The 21,313-nt window shown below is 45.3% G+C and overlaps 1 protein-coding gene across 1 annotated transcript in view; it reads left to right on the forward strand.

Moving 5' to 3' along the window:
• Positions 1-285: 285 nt before the first annotated feature.
• Positions 286-21,313, forward strand: part of TRIM2 (tripartite motif containing 2) — a 403,084-nt gene continuing 382,056 nt past the window's right edge. Inside the window, exon 1 of the mRNA XM_085641682.1 lies at positions 286-436. The gene's annotated coding sequence lies outside the window, so the exon portion shown is untranslated. The remainder of the gene's footprint in view (positions 437-21,313) is intronic.

A 21,313-nucleotide genomic window follows, 5' to 3' on the forward strand; every position in this document is an offset into this window, starting at 1 on the left:
CCCGGTTATGATCTGCCTCTGAGATGCTTTTCCTGACTGTCAGTGCGTTTGTTTCTCTGTGCACCCGGCTCAGCCTGGCACTTGCGTGTCTCCCTGGCTTTAGTTCTCATTCACCCCCTGCTCGCTGCTTCCTGTCTTCACCACACGCAGCCCCCTCTCCCAAGAGCGAAACACAATCTCCTAAACAAGCGGCCTGGTGGGGGGCGGGGTGCTGATTGGCTGGCGCGGTCCCCTGACAGGCCCGCCCCGCCCCCGCGCCTTCGGCTGACGGACACACTGCTTGTGTTTGCGAGGCCGTCCTTCCCACCTGGCCGCCCCTCTCGCAGCTGCACTCGGAGCCGGTCTCCGGTGACCCGCGCCGGCTGCAGTTAGGATCAGAGGCTGCGTGGACCGGTCCCATGATGCCTGCCGTGCCAAGCAACACCATGGAGCACCGGTGAGTGGGAATTTATGCAAGTGACGTTAATTATTAAGTGTCACCGGTGACGCTGCATGTGACATGCTGCCTGTGCAGTTGTGTTTAAAATGTTGTATCTTGCTTGCAGAGAACATCACAGCAGCGTGTCTCAAACCGGGCTTCGCAGCTAATGCTTGTAGAGAGCTCGAGCGCATACTCTTTTGCAGACTGTTTTGATGCAAGATTGCTGTTGATGTAACTTCAGTGGCACATGTTTTCGCTTAAGAGGCAGACTGCAATAGATATGTTATAATCTAATACTCACAGTAATAAACCGAACCGCAAGGACCAATTCATCTTTGAAATCCAAGCTGCCTTTCTCCGTTAGTACCACAGATGGCAGCTGATGCTTTATAAAGTTGTTGTACTTGCGCTTGCAGATGCCAGGAAGAAATTGACTTTGAACATTGGTCTGTCATGAGCCGTACGGGGACGCCCTGTACTTACAGGAAAGCGCTCTGCGAGTTACTGCCAGTTTATACAGATTTATTGCCAAAATGTGCGTGCTTAGTCTGGTGTAATTTTGGACCAACATTTACACCGACGTCCGAAGTGGGCGGCCATTTTTGCATTGGTCAGTGTGAATGCTATTCTCAATCTTCCACTTGGGTGATGACGATGTCTGCGCAAAATTCCAGCAGCTTCGTTGCATTCAACGCCTCAGCAGAGGTAGTAAGTGCACAAGGACGCACTCTGTGCTAAAATATAGTACTAAATGGCAGATAGATAGACGGACCGGTAGATAGATAGATATTTTATTTGGTACTATGTACTCAGCCCCTCGTCAGGGGTAGCAAGCTCTACATAAATGCAAACCTTTTCCCTCTTCTATCCCTCTACTATCCTGCTCAATCCAAATAACAGACTAACATGTCCACCGCTCAAATTACTTTCATATTTCACTATAACAATTCACCACTATTCCTTTATGGGCTCCGGAGTAGCGTGCTACTCTTCGAAAAAGAGCCACAACACCTCGTTAGGAGTAGTAAGCGCTATATAAATGCAATTTACAATAACAATACAATAGTTGATGCTGACTAAAACAATAAAGAACATTATTGAATAGAAATGTGCTGCCACAGCAGTGAACCAGAGTGGGGCAAAAGGGACGGGGTTCCCTCTTAAGCTGCAATTTTACTATTGATGAGAGCATGAGAAAGTGGGGGTGTTCGGCAGAATGTGACTAGGTTAGTTTGTGGGAAGTTGGGTTGTATACAGAAGCACGAGGAGGCATGGTTTGGTAGTGCAGAGATGATTTTATGATTGAAAACGTTGTGGAGAAGGTGAGTTTAGAAGGTTGACTCCAAGAAAAAGTGAACATACAAAATTAACAACTCCAGTCTTGGCTTCTCAATGAATGGATTTCTAACTGCGAAAGGTTGTGGTGATGTAAAGTGTGGACAGCTCATATTGTAGACTTTTTATTCCCATCTTGGATGGGAGGACTTGAACTTTAAAGGATCCAGAAAACGCAGCAACCTTGTAGGTTGTAAGCAGGCCCCCTTCCGACTTTGGTCGTAGCAGCTGAAAATGAGCCACGCCTGTAAGCATCTCCTTCTGGAGAGATTCTTCCTATTGTAGGTGTTCATATAAATTCTAAGAAGGACAGACTTCTATAAGAATTTCAGGTCAGTAAAAAGTAAACTAACTCTCCCCCGCCTGTCATTTTTGGAGTGGTGAGAACAGATATACATTTATTCCCTTCCTATAACTCTCACCAAATTTATAGCTCGCACCAAAATGTATTTTGTCTCCAGGTGCTGAAACAGTCTAATTTGTTTCCGAAACAATGGTACTCAGTTCATCTACCTCAGAAGAAGAGGACATAACTGTCAGGGTTCAAATGTGTTCTTTAGTGTGAAATTCATTACTTGGCTACCACATAGTGGCCACTAGGCCCTTGGACCCTGCTCAATCTTAGGATACCCAGACGTAGCCTCAATAAATAAACAGTGATGTCTTTCTCGTCCTCTGAATCGCAGAATGATAATGTGTCCAAGGTGGCCCTCAAAATTTGGTTTGATGGATTGGTCATTTAAATGGAAAGGACCTGCCTCCAATGTAAGCCCTGTGGAAGTGGGGAACCACACCTGGTGTCTTGATGCTGGCCACAATGTCCTGGTGAGAAGGACCCGAGTAATGGAGTCCTAAGTATGTGAATCTCAAAGGCCTTGAACTCAATCCACCTACAAAACTGGAGTTACTAGTAGGAGTGCAAGATCGGCGGATGATGTTTCTACACTTACCTCTCACAGGCTGCTGCATTCGAAATATTCCGAAGGGCTTAATCAGATATTCCAGGCGCAACAGTAAAAACTGCCACCAAAGATCAATATAGAGATTAAGAATAATTTTATGATTACATTTTTTTTCAGATGGATACAGAAAAGAAAGCATTTTTTAAGGATTTTAGTTGAGAAAAATCCAAGGAGACTGCAGTAGTTTGATGATTGGCAATTACAAAAATGCTCATTCACCGAGGAAGGGATGTGTGAGTATTGCTTATGTCTGTGACTGATAGTTGGGCGTCCAGTGGCCATCCCTATTTCCACTCACCAACACTTCGATTCTATTTTTGTTGAATTTGATCCACTTCGCTTTGATTACATTACAAAAAGCAAATGTTACCTTTGTAGTGATTTACATCACCATCACATCCAGAATGACTTCTTTATCACAAACATTGCTTTAATGAGAAAACCTAAGGATGCCATTAGTGCTGCTAAAGTGCAAATATAGAAGATCGGATACAGAGAAGAGCCGCTGCAGGTGCCTGCTTACACCCAGCTCCAGACACGCCCCTCCGGCCCAGCATGTACCAGACGACGGTGGCAATATAAGACATCACAAAATGGTCTTCAGTTTCTGGCTCAGTGGCTATGCCGAGTGATATCAGCATTCCGACACACACGCCCGCCGCCCGTTCAACTTGTAGGGTTATGAGGCGAAAATCCTTCCCTACAGAGGCCCTGCCTGGAACTAATACAACTGTTGATTGACCTCAATGAAAACGGTGAATCCTTTCCGCTGCAACACTTTTCAACTTATGTAGATTTAAAAAAATGGGTGAACGTTGGCTGAATAATTGGCCCTGTGCAGGCCTTCTCAGCAGTGACATTACAAATGCACAGAGTCACCCATTGACTATTATTTTAACATATGAAATTTTGTTTTTCCTTGAGAATCTTCATCGGTTTAGATGTGTATGGATCTTTTAGGGTTCTTCACAGGGATTGGTGATAATCAGCTCAGTGTGTTTATTCAGTGGCAATAACTCGTTGGAATGCACACCCGATGACGGAGGCACTGAAAAGAGAACGCGCATAATGCCCTGGCTGGTTGTTGGGTCAGGGCCTGGAAAGAGATGCACTTATCACCCCCCACTCTATAATAAACACAATCTACAGGGCTGACGACGGTGCATTGGGGGCTGCAACCACCGCCCCTAAAGGTAGGGGCGAGAGGGAAACACTTGTTTGAGTTACAGACAACTTCACAAGAGAAATTGTTGCAACGCACTCCTGTCTTTGAAATATTACATTTTTTGTAGAAAGAAACAGGAAATGCCCTGTGCTGAATGGGTCTTTTTAGTTGTACACATCCAAACTGCACTATAGGCACAGGACCGTGCCACCCAGGGCACTTCCTGCTTCATTTTTCCTGTTTACTTGCAGAATCACATCTACATGTTGCCAGCCCCAGGAGAGGAGTCACTTTCCCTGGCTGTCGAACAACGAGACATTCATCACTGTCACTGGCCCGTAGAGATGTCTCTTACTAACACTGTGAAATTCGGGGAGGGCAGGGCAGAGAGGCTGTAGATGAGGCAGCTCTTGGAAGACTCCTAGTTCTAGCAGCCTAGTGGTCATTTAACAGCTCACAAATTCTCCACACTCTGGCATACTATGGCGCTCTAGTCAGGTTCTAACTTCAGGCTCTACAAGGGTTGCTAGATCTCTCTAGATTGTCAGAGCTCCATGTGCCCAGTCCTGGTTTTCTAAAAACAGATTTGTATTTATTTATCAGATGGATTCGTACAATTGGTCCAACTGAAGCAAACAACTACCAGAGTCAGTGCTGTAAATGAGCAGGATCTGTCCGGTACTGAGTATACGCACTTCTTTAATTTGAAAGGGAGAGTACCTGCACTTTTCAGCAGTGGGGAGAGGATGTGGTCCATCGGCTAGATTGCCGACTTTGGTGCTGGAAACCAGGGTTCGAGCCTCTGGGTCGCATCCACATCCTGTGATTCTTGGCAAATCCCTTAATCTCCCCGTGCCTGAATGTGTCCTTGTGTAACGTAACCGGTGCTCATGTAAAGCACTCCAATACCTTCGGGTCGAGTTCCCATAAAAAAAAAATGGGGGACTACAGGCACTTCTCAAGAGCAAACAGGTACTCTCAAGAGTGAGTACCTACAGTATAGAATGGCCGTACCTCTTCATGGTCCTTCAGCGGATGAGCTTTGGCCCCTCTTTCTGCAGCTGGGTCGGACTCTTGTACAAGGGGCTCACGGCGCAAGTGCGGGTGAGTGGTAACTCGACCAGATCCTTTCGGCTTCGGGGAGGCACTCGGCAGGGGTGCCCTCTTTCCCCGCTCCTGTTTGCCCTGGCGCTGGAGCCTATGGCTCATTGGGTTAGGAGAGATCCTGAGATTTGGGGGTTGCGGGCGCCGGAGGATTGGGAGGAACGTATTTCTCTGTACGCCGACAACATTGTATTATACCAGGCACGGCCATATTATTCTATAGCGAGGGTCCTTCACATTTTCGAGTTGTTCGGCAGCTACTCGGGCTATAATATAATATCAACTGGTCAAAATCAGTAAACTTCCCTCTCTCAGGTCCTCCCCCCAGGGTACCACGGTGCTGCGAGGCTCCGATGGTGGTGGGTGGGTTTAAGTATCTAGGGGTTTTCATCACCCGGGATCAGAAAGAATTCCTAGCAAAACATCTGGGGCCCCTAGTGGAGCGCCTCACTTCCGATATTAGTCATTGATGCTCACTCCCGCTCTCCCTTACGGGGCGGGCGGCCCTGTAAAAGGTGTTGATGCTACAGCGGCTTCTATACGTATAACAAAATACTCCCTATCAGATACCACAGCACCTTTTTAAGTGTATAGCGCAGGAGGTGCGAACTCTGTTGTGGTCTGTGGGGTCGCCGAGAATTGCCTTGCACAAGTTGCATAGGGGGTTCTTTGATGGGGAGATTGCAGTTCCAGATGTCAGGTTGTACTACTGGGCTTCCCAAATGCAGGTGATTAATGATTGGGTTTACGTCAAAATGGACAACCGGCATACAGAGTAAATAGGACAGCGATGTCGCAGGGCAACTGTGAATCATTTTTGTATTCCCGGCGGATGGGCCTGGCCTGGCCGGAGCACACGAAGGTGGTGGTCCAGTGCTGGAGAGACGCCAATAAATTGCTGGGTTGGGTGGGGAGATTGACGGCCAGAACCCCGCTTTGGCCGGAAGATCACCTCAGCGAGGTAGCCGGCATTAAATACCTGGGGGACGTGTGGAAGGGAGACGCCCCGCACGTTTGAACACCTACAGAAAGAGTATAACATGCTTGACTCGCAGTGCTACACGCACCTACCGCTCCTACACGCCTTGCGCACTCACATCCAGCGGGGGGTCTCCATTCCGGAATATTCACAGAAGGAGGATCGGTTGCTGCTGGACCCCATACAGGGGAAACCAACCTCTACGATATACCATAAACTGATTAACAATCTCCCAGATCCCTTAGTCTCCCTTTGGGAAGCTTGGGCTAGAGACCTGGGGGCTCTGGACGATGAGGACTGGCAAGAGGCGCTCCAGAGTCCTGGAGAAGTTGCTATGCGCGTCAGATTCAGGCTGGTGCAGCTCAAGATCCTACATCGCACCTACTATCCCCGTACTCACCTCTTTTCCTGGGGTCGTGTCCCAACGGGTCAGTGCATTGGTGGTGTGGGGAGGAGGTAAACTTCATACACATCCTGTGGGAATGTCCCAAAATTTCCATATTTTGGCAGAGGGTCACGGAAGTTATGTCGGAGGTGGTGGAAGCGCCTGTCCCTCTTGATCCAAAATGGCTTCTCTTAATGATCAGGGGGGAGGCAGACTGGCCCAGGTATGTGGGTATATGGCTAGCATTGTCAGCGGGGGTGGCAAAGCGCAACATCGCCAAAAATTGGGGGGCGTCGGCACTCCCTCTGATTGAGGAATGGAAACCTGACCTTGACTGGTGTCAGAGGGCAGAGGAAACAGTGTATAAGAGTATGGGGTGTGCTCAGGAATGGGAAAAGGTGTGGACGCCGTGGAGAAAATATAGAGGGCTGTGGGGGCAGAATAGTTTTATGAAAAAGGCTACCATGGGGGCTTTCTCCGCCCGAGAAAGGATTGATTATGATGTTTTGTATATGGAATTTAATGTACTCAAGACATTGACCCTGTATAATGTGATCTGTCAAGCTTTTGTTAATAAAAAGATTTTTTTTAAAAAGAGTGGGTACCTGCACTTCTATATTTCCATTTAAGTCACTGACCAGAGTGCCTTAATTTTTTAGATGAAAACACCGGACTAGCAGCGTGACGAACTGCTGACAGAGTGGCCTGGTTATCAGTGTTCTCTGCCGTAAACACTGGCACCTGGGATGATTTTAAGGCTGAATAGTTGGTACTCTGTTCCTTCTGTTTTCTTTTGAACATGAAGGTTCCATAGCTTGTGAGTTGGATACTGGCTGGCTAGGGACGCATGGGTTGGTGCTCAATAAAGTCTACATATATCCCAGGGACTGTTCCGTGTATGATTCCACAACTTCACCCTACCTGGGGACGAGCGTATGGAGACCATTGGTAAGGCTATGGGAGGCAGACCTGGAGGAAAGGGGCCAGCAGAGGTCAAAGGAGAAGCAGCAAGAAGAAAGGGGGGAAATCCTTCGGAATATGCGCTGAGCCTGAGACCTGCAAAGTTTGCCTCAAGAGAAGTGTGGAGGAGGACACAGATGCCAAAATCCGAAGGAAGAAAAGGTTGAATAAGGACGGTGATGAGGTCAAAGGCAGGAAAGGCAGATCGCCTTTGCTGAAGTTAACTGATGACTCCGTGTTGTTGGATCTCCATGATTCCACCCAATCATAGGCTTAACTTTACACCAAATTGTAATTGTAGATTTGGAGAGTTGTAGTCCTGGTTCACTTTCTTAAACAGAAGTACCAGATCATAATGCTTTGTGAATGGCAAGCCATGTGTACTAAATGCACAGTGTCCTCGGTAAGAATGTCATCTGATAAGATGGCTAGATAGGTGAATAAATGAACGGACAGGTGGACAGATCAACCAGCAGACGGATGGACGGATTGAGATGCTGGGCTAGGAATGAAATCCTAGCTGCTTTAATGGAGATTATGAATTGGATACATTCTTTCAGGGGTGTTTGCCTCCCTATGTTGTGAAAGACTGCCCTGCCTTAAAGTGGATTCTGTTTGCCACTCAACCTCTCATTGGGTCAGTTCTCACTGACCCAAACAAAAACATGTATTGATAAGTAATGTGTCAGTTCACAGAACTTTCACATGACCAAGATTACGTGGAATACAGTCTTATTCTTGCCATCTGCAAAACAATGTAGACCTTTTTTTCTTGCTCCTAACATCACCAAAGCTGGACTTACAAGAGCCCAATTGTTGATCTGCATAGTCATAGATTGTACTTGTGTGTTATAGCGGCATGTCAGCATCATTAGGGGCAAACTGTTGCATTGGTCTTACAGGCCTGAGCATGGAGCAGGCACTTACAAGTGCCTTAGTTTTTCTGCTAGTGTTAGTGTGTTCATTGCTGTGCATATTAAGCTTGACACATTAATATTTTTTCATGTCACTGAGATTGACCCAGTGAGACAGACTGATGTTTAGGGTAAGGATTTAGAGCTAGGTACTTACCCAATATGTTGGACACTACAACAAACAAGGTCATAGAAGGAAACCTTGAATTCATCTAAGTCTCTGACCGTCACTCTGGCCCGCATTCCAGATCGTCATTTTCCACTGACTATGCCACTCTTGACAGAATATGCAAATTAGTCTTGATCTGACTCCAATAGGAACAGGCCAACCCAAACTGCAAAGCCAGGTCCTGTACAGACGTGAGCACAAGCAACCACTCACAGGTTTTGATCCGCTCTGTAAGGTATATCGTGAGTTTCCTATGTCACAGTGAGCACAGAGCCCTCTTCTGGGCATAACATTCGCTCTTAGGGCATCCACAGCAACAAACAAAATGATGATGGAAGGGACCCATGTCGTAGCATTCCTGTCACACCTAGGGCATCCACTGCAAAACAAAAAACAAAGTGAAGGATGGAATGATTGAATCCATTTTGCTATTACCGATTTTCGGCCCATTGTTGACATCTATATCACAACATACACCTTACACCAGTGCCTATTATTTACACTACTTATACCAACAACCATCTAAAACCTACTCCAGCTTCTTTGCCATACTCTGTACACCAACACCACGACATACTCACTATACCTACTTTGTACAACTACACCACCCTCTAACAGTCATCATATGTCTAATTCACTTACACCTTATATTTCAACCTAAGCCCCTGCTCTACCCCACACACCAACCAAACACTCCTGTGCTACTTACATCCTACGCATACATCCCATCCACCTCCTACATCCTACATCCTACTCCCTCTACTACCTACTCTCTATCTAATTACCCACTCCCTGCACAACCACATCAACGTCCACCCATCTACACTCTGCGACATAAACTACATCTTTCCCCTGGACAACCCGTGCTCTATTGCATACTCCATACGGCATCAACATCCTACTAAACCACTGCCTACATCACCAGCAAAACCCTGCATTGTCACTGACTCTAAAAATTCTACAAAGCCACGTGCTTGCCCAGTACCAATATAAGGAAAAGCAAGGTAAGACAGCTGCTTTAGAGTGCCACATAGTGGCAGTGCATAATTACTGTGCAAGGCTGGAAAAATGTGTTTTGAGCTATATATGGGGAGCCCACCTGGAGGCAAGACTGCGTGAGGATATCTATAGAAAATGTAGGGGAAAGGCAGGCCAATTAGAGCAAATTGATAAAGTTTGGGTGGAACGATCCGGCCTACCGGGGTGAGTGGCCCTGTTGGGACTGGACAACACGATCCATGTCCTGTACGGTGCCCCTATTCTTTCTGGGGTCCCGAAGGTAACACAGGTGGCATTTAAAGTGTGGAGAGAAACCCTCCAGTGGCTGGGATGGGATCACAAACCTACTAGGGAGACCCCACTCTAGGTGGGTAGGTGGTTGGCACACGTGTCCTCCCTGGAGTGGGACTCAAAAAGGATATCAAAACTTGGATACGACTAGGGCAGCAATCACATGAAATCTTTCTAAGAGCTTCAAACAGAATTTCAAATGCCATCCTCCCAATTTTACCGTTATCTGCAACTCCGGCACGCCCTACATACCCATGGTGCAGAGCTTTAGGGACTCCCCAAATATAGTCTTCTTGAAAACAAAATTCTCATGGGTCACTTGGACAAGGGCAGGGTATCCCAGATTTATAAATCCCTTGTGATACACTCGCCAACCTCTCTGACGTCTCTGAAAGGACAATGGGAAGGTTGGGCGGGGACTCTGGATGAAGCAGACTGGCAAGATGCCTTTATGGCTCACCGCACCTTAACTATCTCGGCCAGACTCCGCTTTATCTAATTCAGATACCTCCATCATGCCTACATGACCCCTGTCCACTTGTGGAGGGCAGGCTTTATAGACACCCCAGCTTGCTGTAAGTGTAAGAACCCCATGGGGGACTTTTTCCATGTTGTGTAGCAATGCCTAGTTATACAAATGTTCTGGACTACTGTTTTGGACATGTTATCTGCGGTGGTAGGTATGACTATTGATACCAATCCGACCATTGTTGTGCTTGGTATCATGGATGAATTGGGAGGGCCTAGAGGGGACAGGACTTTAGTTGGCCTAGGTACACTAGTAGCTAAATGAGTTATAGCTCGCAACTAGACCTCTTCTGTGGCCCCTTCGATTGAAGTGTGGACTAAGGGAATGGATTGGTGTGGGGAAATGGAAGAAACGATTTATGAAGCCAGAGGGTGTCCCCGCAAATATGAAAAACTTTGGAAAAAATGGTGGGACTATCATGGATTGTCACTCTAGAGGTCATCCAGAGACCCTTCCGCATGTGTGGGGAGGGGGATTATTCTGCAGGACTCCCTCCAATCATATGAGACACTGCTAATGCCACATATATTGTATTTCTTACCGTGCAAGGCAAATGGTTTGATGTTAACTTGAAAAATGCCAATAAAATGTTTCTATTGAAAAACATTGATAAAGTTTGAACTCTCCCCCTGCTTCTGACATCCAATGCCTCAGACACTGCCAGTACATCATCCAGACCAGGATGTCCAGGATGCCCAGTTATTTGCCAAGAACAACAAACAAGAAACAGTACAAACCTCGCTCAATGACATGAACCTTGATAACTTTGAACCCTGACTTTCTTCAAATGCCAAGTCTTTTGGATTCACCCTTGACACAAAACTCGCCCTCAATGAACACATTACCAAAAAAGCAAAGAAGGCAGGATTCCAGCTCTCTCTTCTAAAGAAAGTGAAGCAGTATCTTCTAGAAAGCAACTTCAAAACTGCTGTTCAAGCCGTCATACTCTCTGATTTGGATGGTGATAACGCCCTGTTCCATGGCGTCCTAGACTCCACACTGGCACCTCTTATCAGCATTCTACGCACAGCCATACTTGTCATCCAGGGCCTGGAGAAATTTGATCACATCACCCCCATCCTGATGGAACTTCATTGGCTTCCCTTGGCAGCCCGCACTATGTTCAGAACCAGCGGCATCAATTACAAAGCCATCATGACCACACTCCCGCTTATTTGGCAGACAAGCTCACCATCCTTGGTGGTTCTTGGAACACCTGCAGCCAGGATACCATCAGATTTCAGGCTTCGAAGTGTAAAAAAAAACAAAAAACAAGGCAGTAGGTCTTTTTTTATCTCAGCACTCAGGATTGGGAACAAGCCCAATATCCACGAGGACTGGCCCAAATCTGCTCCAATGTAGGAAAGAGTTGATGGCTCACCTCTTTAAGGAACACTACATCCCAATGCATTAACCATCCACATCCCAGCTATCTCTCCTATCACTCGCTGACTTTACACTTGTCTTTGCCCCTCTACAAAACTTCACAGCCTTTCAGCTAAGTTTCCACTATAGAAATACCATATAAATACTTACATACATACTTTATGTAGAGTAGAGCGCTGCAAAGTCTGGCACTGTTCAGGACCACATATAATAAGCAAAATGTCATTATTTGTGTCATAAAAAACTTTACAATTAGACACGTGTTTAAAACAGTACACATTCTTCAGCAGCAAAACAGAATGAACATCATCAAATTTCTTACACCATCCACAACACCTTAAGTTTACAGCATCAGCAGCACCCTACTCAACTATACCCTATTCCCTTGTCTACATCTTACATCTTCTGCACCTTGTTCCTATACAACTCCCAGCACATGTTCCCTTTATGCTTCTGCACCACTTGTGTCACCCTAGACATCAGGAGCAAGGAGAAGCATTTCCCCGTCTTGTACTCAAACCCTAGCATATGTTGCTTCTTATCCATTATATACCAGCCAGCTACCTACACCATTACATACACTTAGATTCCCACCAACACATTGTACCTAAAGCACCATCTAAGCTCTACACTAACATCACTTTCTCTATCTACAACATCTATAACCTGCACTCTACTCCACCACCTACAACTTACACCACCTGCATTCCCAAATTATATCCACTATCCTACCTGCACCTGCACCCTCACCCATACCACCACTTTACACATATATCCCACCTACACCTTACACTCACACAACATAGACATATACGACAACCGGGCAAGATGGCGTCCCCATGCTGGACGTGTGAGTGAGGGGCTCCTGAGTGCATTCCCCCATCCCAGGGAATCGGCGGCCAGGAGGACTAAAAAAATTGGCAGAGATAAAACCGGAGAGAAGAAAAATTGAAAAGTGATTAGCGAGACCAAATAAAACCTATGAAAGATACGGGCAGAAGTGGAAAAACAGCCGGGTAGCTAAACGCCTTGGGAGTGTTTGGCGGTAAGGCGTGATTATCTGTGGTGCACACCTGTGGAGCTTGAGGAGTAGCAGCAGTGGCGGCTGCGGCGGTGTGGAGCTCACGCAGAGCAAACGGCATAGGGGGTCAGAACAGTCAACTCGGCAGAGAAACGCCTGGAGAGGGCGGACAGTTTGATTGCCTGCATCTGAATCAACAGCAATTTAGGTGCGGCGGTACTGTAGGGCTCAAGGTTCTCAGGAAAGGAGCTGAGACTGCTGATGAGACCGGGCTGCGTGTGGTGCACTAGCGGCAGCGGTAGTGGTAACACGGGAAGTGTGACTGCTACGCGTGCGGGAATATGCTTGGACACGTAGAAATCACCACACGTGTTTGACTACTTCAGACTCCAGACGTGTGGAAGGACCTCGTGAGTAAACCGCTAAAGAGATTATATTTTACTACACCGTAATAGCTTTGTATATGCTTCAGATATGCCTCCTAAAACTGGGGAGGGAAGACTAAAACGGTTAATGATGCAGTGAGCAGGGTGGCTTTCATTGGAGGCAATGCAAGAGGAGGGCTAGAGGGAGCAGAAGTTTCTACGGAGAGCTTGATGCAAGAGACTGGGAGCAAAAAAATACCCCCGATATTCCTACCATCAGGCAAGAAAAAGCAGCCAGTACTACCAGCTCGGTGTGTGTGTCTAAGGAAATAGCAGATGACTTAGAAGATGCAGCAGTAGATAAGCATGAAGATGTGGTGCAGCGGAAGGAACATCGGAAAGAACAGGTTAAACAAAGAGGTACAGACATGGATTTAGATTTAGGACAAGTAGCGCTAGTGGTTGAGTCAGGCTTGGATACTGCGACTGGGCTGAACTCTGAAGCTATCAATAGAGAGAGTTTTTTCTCTGTCAGACCATTCAGATCATTCAGATCTACCAGATGACGATGATGGAGAATTAGGATTAAAATCTGTTTCCCTGGAAGGATCAGTAATGAGCTCTGGTAGCGACTTAAATACTACAAGCCTTGAAGATGAAAATTTGGAAATAACGATGGTACATAAACAAGGGCTTGATAAGGAGAGGGTGCAGCGAGCAGATGCAGCTAAGAACTTGATGCGGGGACTTTCCACATCAACTGAACTGACCCCTGAAATGGTTAAAGCTGATGAGCGAACTGAGGGGGCCCAAGCAGCGAAGCCGGACTATGAGATCTCTCTGGAGTCAATATACCAATGTATATCAGAGCATAGGGCTGAGACTCGTACGGAGAACGCAAAAACACACACGGCGTGCCACAAACTACAGAACACGGTTAGGCGGATTGCCAAAACGTGTAGTGAATTCACTGAGAGGATGAATGAGGCTGAGGCAAGAATCTCCACGTTAGAAGATGAAATGGCGGCACAGAAGGCAACGTCAGATGATTCAAGTCAACATAGGGATGACATACAAGCTAAACTCGTGGACTTGGAGAATCGACTCTGGAGGAATAACCTGAGGATTTTAGGGATGCCAGAGGGGTTAGAGGGACAGGACGCTCGCAAGTTTGTGGTGGAGTTATTTACAGAGGCCTTTCCGGAGCTGACAGGGTAAAATTGAGTAAATGAAGTGCAAAGGGCACATAGGTTTCCATTCAAGCAGAGGGCTTTGAAAGTGGGTCAATTGGATGCAAGACCACAAGCAATTTTGATATGTTTGAATAATTTTCTGGTGCGCCAGGTGATATATGAACTTCCACAGCCTGATAGAAAGAGGGCTGGGAAGGGAACACAATTTTTTGTAAGACCGGACTATTGTCACCAAATGGTGGAGAAAAGATGGCAGCTACGCCAGTTGACTACTCCCTTTCAGGGTAAGGGGGCTCAAGTTTTTTTATTGAATCCTGCCACTCTCAAAGTAATTCTAAAGGGTCAAACACGTTTTTTCACCTCTGATGTGCAAGCAAAAGAATACCTGATTTCTATTTAAGTGTCTTCCTGACCATATATTGTTGGCTTTGTGTATGGTTTTGTTATGCCCTGGCTTTGTAATTAATATGTGGGGCCATATGTAGGAACATTAGAACATTGTATTATAGGTTATGGAAGTAAGTTAGTCACCCATGTACTACAGTAAATATATGGCTATAGTAAGCCAGGAAGAGGTAGGGAGGATGGGGGAACACACGGTTGTCAATTCACTCTTCATCACTAGGGTCTTGGGTCTTATTGCCTACAAAAGGGGAGAGGGTGTTTGGGGGGGCTATAGGGTGGGCGGTGGGACAGGGGGCACGTGGGTATGTGGGTGTGGTGTGAGGGTTTGGGGGGGCATAAAGTACAAAAATCAATCCATGGGAAAGTTTATCTGATTTATACAATATGGTCAAAAAAGTACAGCCAAAGATCAGCAAGGAGCATGCAATTTTGGATAAATATGTGGGAAATGACTGCTAGTGGGATACGCATATGCTCGTTTAGTGTTTGTGGCCTTAATAACAGCAATAAGAGGCATAGGATAGCCGCAGATCGACGTATAATGAAACCAGACATTTTGTGTATCCAGGAGACGCATATACCCTGGAAAAAACGTAAAGTGATGTAAGAGCTTGGATATACACTTCTTGCTGCAACTCGGCAGACTAGTACTAGCAGGGGAGTTGATATTTTGTTACGGGGTGGGATAAGCGGGACTGGAAGGATAATGACAGATAATTATGGAAGATGGGCGATTGCAGAATGTATTATTGGAGTGACCAAGTGTACTATTTGTTCAGTTTATGGCTCAAATTGTGATGAAGCTGTTATATTGGAGGCTTTAAATGTAGAATTTGCATTATGTCAGACCCCATTAATCTTACGTGGGGATTTTAATATCCATTTGGAGGGGCAAGTTTTAGATACAAAAAAATATAAATATACGGGATGAAAACCCAAGGTCTTTAGAGCTTTGATTCAATTGTTGAGGGATCATGGGTTGGTAGATGTATGGAGGACTGTAAACTAGCTAGATCCAGGATATACTTTTTATTCGCATCCACACCGGAAAATGTTATTATTTGTGTCATAAAAAACTTTACAATTAGAGACATGTGTTTAAAACAGTACACATTCTTCAGCTGCAAAACAGAATGAACATCATCAAATTTCTTACACCATCCACAACACCTTAAGCTTAGAGCATCAGCAGCACCCTACTCAACTATACCCTAATCCCTATTCCCTCATCTACATCTTACATCTTCTGCACCTTGTTCTTATACAACTCTCAGCACATGTTCCCTTTATGCTTCTGCACCACTTATGTCACCCTAGACATCAGGAGAGAGGTGAAGCATTTCCCCATCTTGTACTCAAACCCTAGCATATGTTGCTTCTGATCCATTATATCCCAGCCAGCTACCTACACCATTACATACACTTAGATTCCCACCAACACATTGTACCTAAAGCACCATCTACTCTCTACACTAACATCACTTTCTATATCTACAACATCTATAACCTGCACTCTACTCCACCACCTACAACTTAAACCTGCATTCCCAAATTATATCCACTATCCTACCTGCACCCTCACCCCCATACCACCACTTTACACGTATATCCCACCTACATCTTACACTCACACAACATAGACATACACCAACACTTACACCCCACGCCTCCATCTTCTCTACTCTAACCTTATGCTTACACCACCTAATCTACCACATATGCCATATACTCTCACTTAGGCTCCCTTTAATATCCTACACAACCTGCACATTATACCATGCAGTACCTAAATCATTTACACTGCACACCACCTACACCCAGCATCATGTATATTGTTCGGCCTTCACCAACTACATCTTACACGTGAGCTTCACCCAATGTAACAAGCATCACCTACACCCTAAACTACCCACCTCTCACACCTTACACTGTTCAACACCACCTACACCATACACATCTACATCTACAATAGACAGACCACAACTGCCTCCTCGCTGCTGTTGGGGGTTACATGGGACTATTTTTGTATGGCCTTGCCTTCTCTGTGGGACTTGTGGCCAGGGTTTTGTTCCTTGCTTTTACAGATCTTTTGGCTTACATCCCACACCCATTGAATGGTATAAGTTTCTAGGTGTCTGCCTAGAGCTAGGCTGTGGTTTACTGCTTTCCCTCTTTCTCAGGGCTGCCCTCCTCCATTCGATCAACCCACCAATCAGGATGACTGTCGACTCCTGGGCCTCCTTCTTTGCTGGCTGCAAGACTGTGGTGTTCCCTTTTATCATTTCTCATTCCTTGGCCATTCCTCTGTCTTGGGGGGGTGGGGGTGCCTGGATGTTCCTGATCTGTGACCTTGCTTTGGGCTTCCCTAAGCACTTCTTGCTAGAATTGTGGCTTATAGGTGGTTACCTGGATCTTACCTTCTGGTGATATTTTTGTTTTTTTCTTGGGGGCCGGTGCCAGTGAGGTTTTTAGTCTTCGCCCAGCCTTTTCTTGCCTCTGTTGTCTGCTTCATGGGTGTTTGCCATTTCAGATGCCTTCCTTGCCTGTGCACGGTGTAGACATTTCTGGAACTTTCCACATGGGTTAGGCGCCCTTGGCTGACCTATGTCTAGGTATATCCCTTTGACCAATCTGGTGTGGGATGGTTATGGTGTCCTTGTAAAGTCTCTCCATTTTGGGGCTTGATCCGTTTTTTGGTTCAAGGTTCCTTTGACCTTAGTTTACCATGGTACATTGAAGTTCTCCTGCGGAGGTTGATTTTGTAAAGTAGTCCATCATCTAGTAATGAGATTAGATATGAGGGCATCTGTGCTGTGTGAGCCTTCTCTAATTGTTGGTTCAGTCCTTTCTTTGGTCTCCTCCTTCTTCTTGCACCCTTTTTCCTTTGTACTTCCGCAACAGTCTTGGGTATTCATTTCCAACATGTCTGGTTTCCACTTGTTTACTTGTTTGTGGCATTGGTGGAGTTTGTCTCTGAACACTTTGGGTGCCTCTTTTGTTGTACACAGGGCGTAGAATTTGGCCATGACCTGTTTGGTTTCTCATGCTCCCTTTAGGGCTTGGGGTTTGAGGTGTTTGGCTTTGGCTACTCTGCTTCCTTTTGTGCTCCATGCAAGCCTTCGTGCCTGAAGTGTTTTGCATTTGTGACTCTGGTTTCCTCTTATGCTCTCTGCTGTGCTTTGAGCTTAGGGTGTTCATCCGTGGCTGCTTTGCCTTTCTCTTGACCTGAATTCCCTGCTGAGTTGGAGTGTGCTGTTGTAGGCCATGACCACTCTGGCATTCTTACATGTTCCCTGCTAGGTTTGGAGCTTGTAGGTTAGGCCCTGGTTTCTCTTGCTTTCTCCTATGTCCACTGCTAGGGTTGAAGCTGGGGATTTATGCATAATTCATTTTAGCTGATGCACCCTATTGCATTTGGTGGTTGGTGCTATCCACCCAGGGCCACTTTAGCTTTCCTGCATGTCCCTCTTGGGTGGGAGAGGAGGGGTTAAGGTGCTGGGGCCTGACTACTCTTTTTCCTGGCTGGTGTCTGCTGGGTTTGAGGTGTTGGGTTCTAGCTTTGGCTTCCAAAGGATTTGTTTTCACAGGTTGTGGCTCTTTTTTTCTGTCTAAGGTTCAGTGTACTCTTGCTTGTTTTAAACTGCGGTTGGCTCTAGGCTTTCCTATGTGTCCCGTGGTAGATATGGAGTATTTACTTCCTGGGCCTTGTCTCTGTTAGCCTGGCATCTTTTGACCTTTTCCTTTCCCTTGAACTGAGGTGAACTAGTAGTTCATCGTCCTCATCTTTTGCAGGTTTTTTACACTCTGGGACTTCCGGTCCCACTGTCTATTGCAATTAGGTCTTGGGACCCTGTTCTGTGGTTCGTTTTAGCTACATGGCCCATAGTCTGGACTGTCACAGTCTTCATTGAACGGGCAGGTGATTAACTAGTTCTAGTCTCCCTTTGGGGCTGCTTTTTGTGCTCACTAAAATTGTTCTTCTGATCTTCATCCTCTCCTGAGCTTGGCTGAGGGAAAGAGTAGATAGTGGCTCTGTGCTGTTCTATGTTGTTGTCTTCTGGTTGGCCTTCTCTCTGCTGGGGAGGTGGATGGATTGACTGTCCGGCTCTCTTGATTGCCTTATGGGGTAGTTCTCTATTGGACTACACAATAACTTCTTTGGTGTGGTTTTAGTTATTTCTTCAGTATTTCAGTGTTGCTTGATTTTATTGATCTTTTCTCTTTATGTTGACTTCATTCTCTGGTTTTGCAGAGCAGTCTTTTGGCTTGACTTTGATGCAGTTAATGTGGGTATTTTTTGCTCTTCTGTCACCAGCTTTTCACACTTCGGTTTCTGGTGGCATTTTTCTTGTTGATTGGTGATGGTTTGACTCCCTGTCCCTGAGGGGTGGCCTTTCTGCTATGTTGGATCATTTGGAATGGGTGTTTCTTGGTGGTTTTTCTTTTGAACCCCCAATTGTTCTATTCCTTTCCCTGCATCTGGTCACAATTGTGGATCTTGTCCCTGTCTGTCCCTCTGTCTGACCAACTAGGTGTTGGATCGGGCCTGTGATTCTTCTTTGGGGCGTCTTTTTTAAGTTGATGGTTGATTTTGGTTGTTCAGGATGAAGACATGAGTTTACTGTTCTACAACATCCTCACTTAGTAAGGACTGTGACAAGGTGAGTTGAAGAGGTAAAACATCAATTACTTACTGATAATCTTCAGTACTCGGATTACCCTTCTTCCCAGTACTTGGAGCCCACCCTCACTTCACATGGTCATGTCCTGGATCTCTGCTGCTTGTGTATTTCAGGAAGCACAGTGGGTCTCTGCACTTTAATGGTCTCTTGTGAGGAGAGGGCCCTGAGGCAAGGGCTTAGAGGGAGTGAAATGAGGACTGTGTTTGATGTTGATAGCTCACGTGGTATCTGAAGGAAAGTGGACGCACCTCGTTTACTGCGTACTGGGATGAGGAAGTGTAATCGGTGTAATGGAATTTATCGGTAGGTAATCAGTGCATTGTGGGATGAGCACAATTATGATTATGGTAACTGCAAGATTACCGTGATTTCATTTATTTATTTAAAATGTTCTAGTTTACTTGAAAGTACCTTGGCTCTATGAGGGAGAGAAAGGAAAAAGAACCCATTGATTCAGCGAAGGTGAGAGAGAAAACATAAACATGGCAGATAAAACAAGAAGGTTTTGAATGCTTTCTTGAACGCTAGATGATATTGCAGGCAGCATATTGTTCCACTGCACATGGCCAAGATAAGGGAAAGAGCAATCTTGCATATGAGCAGTGACAAAAATGTGCCAGAAAAGAATTGGTGAGAAAAAAGTTAACGAACCTTAGTTCTGAAATTGTACTCTACTGTTTCAGATCTGTCAAAATAAATGCAGTTTCCACCAAGGATTCATAACAAATGTGTTCCTAGGCTTTTCAAAATAGTTGGATGAATATTTTCTGAACATTATATCCATTGATAAATTTACAACCCAATTTCCCGACAGCATAAATTAAAATGCGTTCATGCATTCTTTAAACATGATGCTAAAAGGTAACAGAAATATTAAAACACTTCACTGTGTTTTGTACCACACCAAGAATAAAGAAAGTCCTCTGGGACGTGACCTGCAGATGCAGAGTATGTGAACACGTATTTAGTGGAACTGACTGAGTCCCAAGTCAGAGACTTTCTGAGAGGGAGATGGAAGGGATTATGTCAACAGACATCCTATATTTAGAATGTCTGCAATGCAATTTGAGAAAGAAAAGAAAATGCAGTTCAAATCAGATTTTCTACATTCTATCCCTACAGCATGCATAGTCATCTAAAGTGTCAAATCTTTTTTATATAATGCATTTACGTAAATTAATATTTTCAGTACGGATAGAGTAAACTGGCATCGATGGTAGCAGATGACAAGCGTAACCTTCAAAGGTTCATGCATCGAGAAAGAAAGCACTCTGTAGAAGCATGTTTCATAATCCTAAACCTCTTTCAATATTAATTGCAACCAAATGTCCCTCCCTAGGTTGAACTGCGGAGATAAATCATTTCACAGTATATCTCTTCCACATCTGCCTGTACAACTGACAGAAGGAAATAAGTTATTCATATTAAAGCATATAATCCTACACTTACTCCCATATCTTTTCCCTCAAGTGGCGAATGTCAGTACATTAGCTGCATCATTAGACACCTGACTTGTCTTGAATTCAGAACATATGCTCAATATCAGCTGTCAAATTTCATGCAATAGTTTAATTTTAATGTCGTATTCATATTTGACCATATATTATGGTTTCTTCTTGATGGAGCAAAGGTTTAGATCACTTCTAAGTTTATTGACACATCTTCCCATTATTTTGTTGGGATAGATGTGACTCCTATCCCAAAGCTGCACTCATAGGTACCAAGGCGCGCCTATGCTGCACCACGCTCTGGGCGTTCAATGCAGCCCAGAAGGTTAAGTGTCCAGATTCATTTGAATCCTGATCCCTATTGTACTGCCTAATGAAGCATTTAAATGCCAAAACTGAACTCTGATAATATGTCTTTCCTCCCATGACAATTAAGCCCTCATATGCTTTTTTCAAACATGAGATATTGCCATGCATCTCAAGAATATAGTGATAAATCCTATGCCTACGCAGCCAAAGGCCTTGTCAACCCACCTATATCCTCCTCTTCTGGTTGGTCAAGGTAATTTCAATGGTGGTAAATGCTCACATTTCTCCCCA

The sequence above is a fragment of the Triturus cristatus genome, chromosome 2_2 (genome assembly GCF_964204655.1).
Source record: "Triturus cristatus chromosome 2_2, aTriCri1.1, whole genome shotgun sequence".
Taxonomy (NCBI): domain Eukaryota; kingdom Metazoa; phylum Chordata; class Amphibia; order Caudata; family Salamandridae; genus Triturus; species Triturus cristatus.